Source organism: Littorina saxatilis, linkage group LG1, assembly GCF_037325665.1.
Source record: "Littorina saxatilis isolate snail1 linkage group LG1, US_GU_Lsax_2.0, whole genome shotgun sequence".
Lineage (NCBI taxonomy): Eukaryota > Metazoa > Mollusca > Gastropoda > Littorinimorpha > Littorinidae > Littorina > Littorina saxatilis.
In genome coordinates, this window is record NC_090245.1 from 5,240,315 (window position 1) to 5,246,455 (window position 6,141).

Genomic DNA, 6,141 nt, shown 5'->3' on the forward strand with positions numbered 1-6,141 from the left:
GACAACGATATGTTGGCAAAATCAACTGTATAACCTTTTTTGAAGACAAGATTGGCACTGAAAGGGAAAATGAATATGGAGCGGACCTGTGCACAAATATGTGGGATCAACAGCCAGGTGCTTGAGAGAGAGAGAGAGAGAGAGAGAGAGAGAGAGAGAGAGAGAGAGAGAGAGAGAGAGAGAGAGAGAGAGAGAGAGAAAGAGAGAGAGAGAGTGTGTGTGTGTGTGTGTGTGTGTGTGCGTGTTTGTGTGTGTGTGTTTGTGTGTGTGTGTATGGGTTGGTGTTATGTGTGTGTGCGTGCGTGCGTGCGTGCGTGTGTGTGTGCATGCGTGCGTGCGTGCGTGCATGCGTGTGTCCGTGTGAGTGTGTTCTATGGTGAAGACAATCTGGGACTCAGGACTACCACCTCCTTCCTTGTTTTGCTTGCTACTTTTGAAATAATACGGTCGCCGTTTGCTTCATCGCGCAGGTTCGTCATGTCCACTGTTTGATCCATCACAGAGCGCTACCACCAGCGCGGCTACCACCGTGGAAACAACACCCAAAGCGACAACTACAAGAATGGATGAAACCACAGCGGTAACAACACCCAAAGCGACAACCACAAACATGGATGAAACCACAGCGGTAACAACACCCAAAGCGACAACCACAAACATGGATGAAACCACAGCGGTAACAACACCCAAAGCGACAACCACAAGCATGGATGAAACCACAGCGGTAACAACACCCAAAGCGACAACCACAAGCAAGGATGAAACCACAGCGGTAACAACACCCAAAGCGACAACCACAAGCATGGATGAAACCACAGCGGTAACAACACCCAAAGCGACAACCACAAGCATGGATGAAACCACAGCGGTAACAACACCCAAAGCGACAACCACAAGCATGGATGAAACCACAGCGGCAACAACACCCAAAGCGACAACCACAAGCATGGATGAAACCACAGCGGTAACAACACCCAAAGCGACAACCACAAGCATGGATGAAACCACAGCGGTAACAACACCCAAAGCGACAACCACAAGCATGGATGAAACCACAGCGGTAACAACACCCAAAGCGACAACCACAAGCATGGATGAAACCACAGCGGCAACAACTCCCAAAGCGACAACCACAAACAAGGATGAAACCACAGCGGTATCAACACCCGAAGCGACAACCACAAACAAGGATGTAACTACAGCGGTAACAACGCCCGTAGCGACAACCACAAGCATGGGTGCAACTACAGTGGTAACAACGCCCGAAGCGACAACCACAAACAAGGATGTAACTACAGCGGTAACAACGCCCGAAGGGACAACCACAAGCATGGATGTAACTACCGCGGTAACAACGTCCGAAGCGACAACCACAAGCATAGATGTAATCACAGCGGTAACAACGCCCGAAGGGACAACCACAAGCATGGATGTAATCACAGCGGTAACAACGCCCGCGACAACCACGAGCATGGATGTAACTACAGCGGTAACAATGCCTGCTGTCACGACTGCTATCACAACTGAACCCACAACAGTTCCTGCTGAATCGTCAAGCACCCCTGCGAACATGCAGACTACAGAATCTTCCTCTGAGGCTGCTGCTGTTTCAACCGCAACACTTCCATCCTCACAACCACAACCAGTTAATATGTGGCCGCTTGATGACGTCACCGGAGGGTATGACATCATGGCAGGTTCACCTTCTCTGACGTCACTTATGACCCGCACCTGCTTTCGCACCGATTCTTCGAGCCCAGACGTGTCCCTGGCGAAGAGTTTCTTGCTGTTCGACGGATCTTTGGATTCCACTGTGAAGATGGAGGTGGAGAGTTCTGCGTGGGACGATGATTTCACCGTCGTTGTCTTCGTCAAACCTCAACAACCCCCTGAGGGGTTGATCTGGACCTACTCTTCGCCTCAAGCCAGCCTGGGTATTTCACGTATTGAAGTCAGTCTGCGCTACGACGGTTCTCTGGTGATGACAGTTTGGGACTCCGGACTACATGCTCCTTGCGGACAAATAGTAGCACCCGAGTTGTTCAACAATATCAGCAAGTTCTCAAAGGTGATTGTTGGACGAAACGCTTCAGCAGTGAAGCTTCAGGTCGACAATAACGCTTGGGTTGGGAATGATTCCTGTCCAATGTCAACCGGAAACGGAGTTCAAGGTCTCATGGAGGTCGGAGGTCGGGGTGACGGTCAGAGTGCAGGGTACCGAGGTCACGTGGTGTGCATGGCTGTCTTCTCTCAGTACGTGAGCACTGTGGATGATGTGCAGCTTCTCACTCAGTGTGGCGACTATGACCCCGCTCCTTACCTGGGTAAGCTTTAAGACAAGATTATAATATGAAATATTTCTCTCTCTCTCTCTCTCTCTCTCTCTCTCTCTCTCTCTCTCTCGCTCTCTCGCTCCAAAAAACATATCTATGCTTATTCTTGTCACCCTCGAAAAATAAAGATTTGTCATTGTCTCTCTCTCTCTCTCGCGCGCGCGCGCGAGACTTGCTGCCGACAGGAAGGATTTTTGAACATTGGCATCGTGTGAATTTTATCGTCGGTTACTTTGCTTGTTGATTGCGTTTTCGTTTTCGAATAGTTTGTTGGTTTGTTTTTCGTTGTACAGTATTACATTGTATTTGTTTGCTTGTTTGCTTATTTGTCCGTTGGTTCTTCTTGTCTATTATTTATGTATTAGAATGTCTATTTGTATTAGATGTCAGGAAAGGTTGTGGCCTTAAACCTCAATCCATCTAAGATAAAGTTACATCATCATCATCATCTCTCTCACAAAAGATCGATTTTTATACAGTCTCAAAACCTTGCTTTTTGTTACCATATAGAGAAAAAGTCTCTGTGTTAAATATTCGTTTGGCAGAAATCTTACTCTTACATGTATCATTGTGTATGCAGTTGTGTATGTTTTTGTGTGTATAGGCACATGGGTCGAGAATCGAAATTAACAAAGAACCATAAATCTGCAGGTGTGAAAGCGTGCAACCCGACAGCAGAGATGAGAACCGAACTGTTCAAACTGTTCGCCCGAAACAAAGCACCTGATGTGACGAGATTCCCTCCAATGACGTCATTTCAAGCGTCATCTGCGGTCAAATGCGGCAGTTGCTGCATGCGCACACAGCACTGCAAATCCTTCACCTTCTCGTCTGATGCTGTGACGTCATCCTGCAGTCTCTTTGATTTTGTCACTCTAACGGGTCTTGGCGATTCGAAGGGCAACTACTACGAGGTCACAAGCGACTAATCTTCTGTCCTGAGACATACTGAATATAATGTAGATTAATGTTTATGTTGTAGGGGTTCCAATTACCTACAGCCATGTTATGACATACATATGTAAATTGATAGTGGCAGGTTGGGTATTTTAAGCTGGATGATATACATTTTATTCTCGAATTTACTGATCACGTGACAAAAAAACTGCTGTTGTCATTGGTCAACTAGGAATTGGATATCAATTGAAATCGCGCAGGAAGTTCCTAGTGAATTTAGTATCGCGCAGGAAGTAGTTTACCAATTGTAATTTTGTAGTAAAAAATCTCACCTGAAGGAAACACAAAAAGTCGCCCATTCTTTAAAGGAAAGTAATTGCATTAGATAGATTAAGCTGTGCAATGAATAAAACCAAACTTTTCCCATTAAGCTCTATCAGAGAAGTAATAGAATTGAAAATGTTAATCTTACCGAGTGAATCCAAAAACAAAGAGACTGCCAACGTTCCAAAATTCAGATTGGGGCTTTGATGTGATTTTCCGAACCTTTTCCAACAAATAATAGAGCTTTGCAATTTTTCAATTTTTTCTGCAAAACAAGCCCCTTCGTGAATAAAGGGTTCGTCTTTTTGAGTTGATTGACCTTCGGACTGAAGTTGTAGCGTGCGTGCGTGTGTGTGTGTATGTGTGTGTGTGTGTGTGTGTGTGTGTGTGTGTGTGTGTGTGTGTGTGTGTGTGTGTGTCAAGAGAGAGAGAATTGAATTGAATTGAATTGAAATTTATTTTACGAGGGTGACAGAATAAGCAATGCATACATGCTTCTTTTCATCCGGCCCTCGCCCATTGAGGGGTAACAAACAAGAAGAAATAAGAGAGAGAGAGAGAGAGAGAGAGAGAGAGAGAGAGAGAGAGAGAGAGAGAGAGAGAGAGAGAGAGGGGGGGGGGGAAAGAGAGTGGTATTACAAGTGTTTGTTCAGCATGTTTTCTTTTTTTGTTATTTTGTACGATGCCGTCTGTTAAAGAGGAGTAACGGCTCAAAGAAATGTTGACGCAAAGATTTATCTTGTCGCAGATGAGAGTATAGACGGTAACAAGATGCTCACAACTATCGCACACACTGATATCAGATGAGAGTATAGACGGTAACAAGATGCTCACAACTATCGCACACACTGATATCAGATGAGAGTATAGACGGTAACAAGATGCTCACAACTATCGCACACACTGATATCAGATGAGAGTATAGACGGTAACAAGATGCTCACAACTATCGCACACACTGATATCAGATGAGAGTATAGACGGTAACAAGATGCTCACAACTATCGCACACACTGATATCAGATGAGAGTATAGACGGTAACAAGATGCTCACAACTATCGCACACACTGACATCAGATGAGAGTATAGACGGTAACAAGATGCTCACAACTATCGCACACACTCATATCAATTGGGCGAAGTCGACTTGGCGAATTTTACGAAGAATAGCGAAACATTGCAAAGTTCGTCGGTCGGCGGTGGTCGTCTATCCGTGACGTCAATCTCAACCACCGCACGCACGCACGCACGCACGTACGCACACACAAACAAACACACACACACAAACAAACACACACACACACACAAACAAACACACACACACACAAACAAACACACACACACAAACGCACACATACACATGTATGCACGCACGCGCAAACGCACGCAAACAGCCACACATACACACACACCAACACACACACGCACGAACACAACAACAAGAACAACACCACCACAGCAACAACATTCAGTAAATCTGTCGAGCTAAGTTTCAATACAGAACATAATAGCCTTCACCAAAACCCGTCAACCGAGACAGAGCTATCTCAGTATCATGTACATAGGGAGCCTAAATTCAATAAATTGATTTTTGTTGTTCTGGAGTAAAATGTCAATTCAAACATAAAATTGCTGTCTTATTTCATGATTCAGGAAAGAATATAGACTGAAATGGAACAGCTTTTGTGTCTGTCATTGTGTCGCCCCAAGAAAGCTGTCTGCTTCTCAGAATCCTTGTCTGCGCTCACGACATTGTCTTCGGGTAATCCAGACTCAACCTTGGAACACCTGATGAACAACATCAACATATTGGCACAAACCACAACGGTTGTCCTGCAGTGGATCCCTGCACACACACGGATTGTGGGCAACGAAGTGGCGAATCGACTGGCAAAGCAGGACAGAAAAACTGAGCAGCAACCTTCTAAACTCTCATACTGTGAAGGCAGGACCCCAATCCGAAACGGGAAAAAATCCACCTTCCAAAAGCAGAACAATAGATACAATCCACACAAAGATGCTTTCCATCAGCTCACTCGCCACAAGCAGAGACCATTGTCTTCCGCTTCCGGACAGGCCACTTCGAACTGAACACCTGAAAAGGATTGGCATCAGACAATCGGCCCTGTGGAGAGGCAGACCAGACCCCATCGCACCCCCCCACACACACACGCACAAATGTGTGTGTATGTGTGTGTGAGTGTGTGTGTGGCGTGCGTGCGTGTGTGTGTGTATGTGTGGGTGGGTGGGTGCGATAGGGTCTGGTCTGCCTCTCCACATTCGCACATGGCCGATTGTCAGATGCCAATCCTTTTCAGGTGGCTGTTCAGTTCGAAGTGGCCTGTCCGGAAGCGGAAGACAATGGTCTCTACTTGTGGCGAGTGAGCTGATGGAGAGTATCTTTGTGTGGATTGTATCCACACCCAGACGTGCGCTTATGACCTCCAACGCAGTGACTTCGAATAAGTCAAACAACGCTCCAGGACTAGAGTGTTGTTGCTTTTTAACAGTAAAAGTGTGTCAAGTTTGATCAAGAATAATTGAATGCTTTGCTTCGGCATGCGTGTTTGCTGCATCTATCGAAGC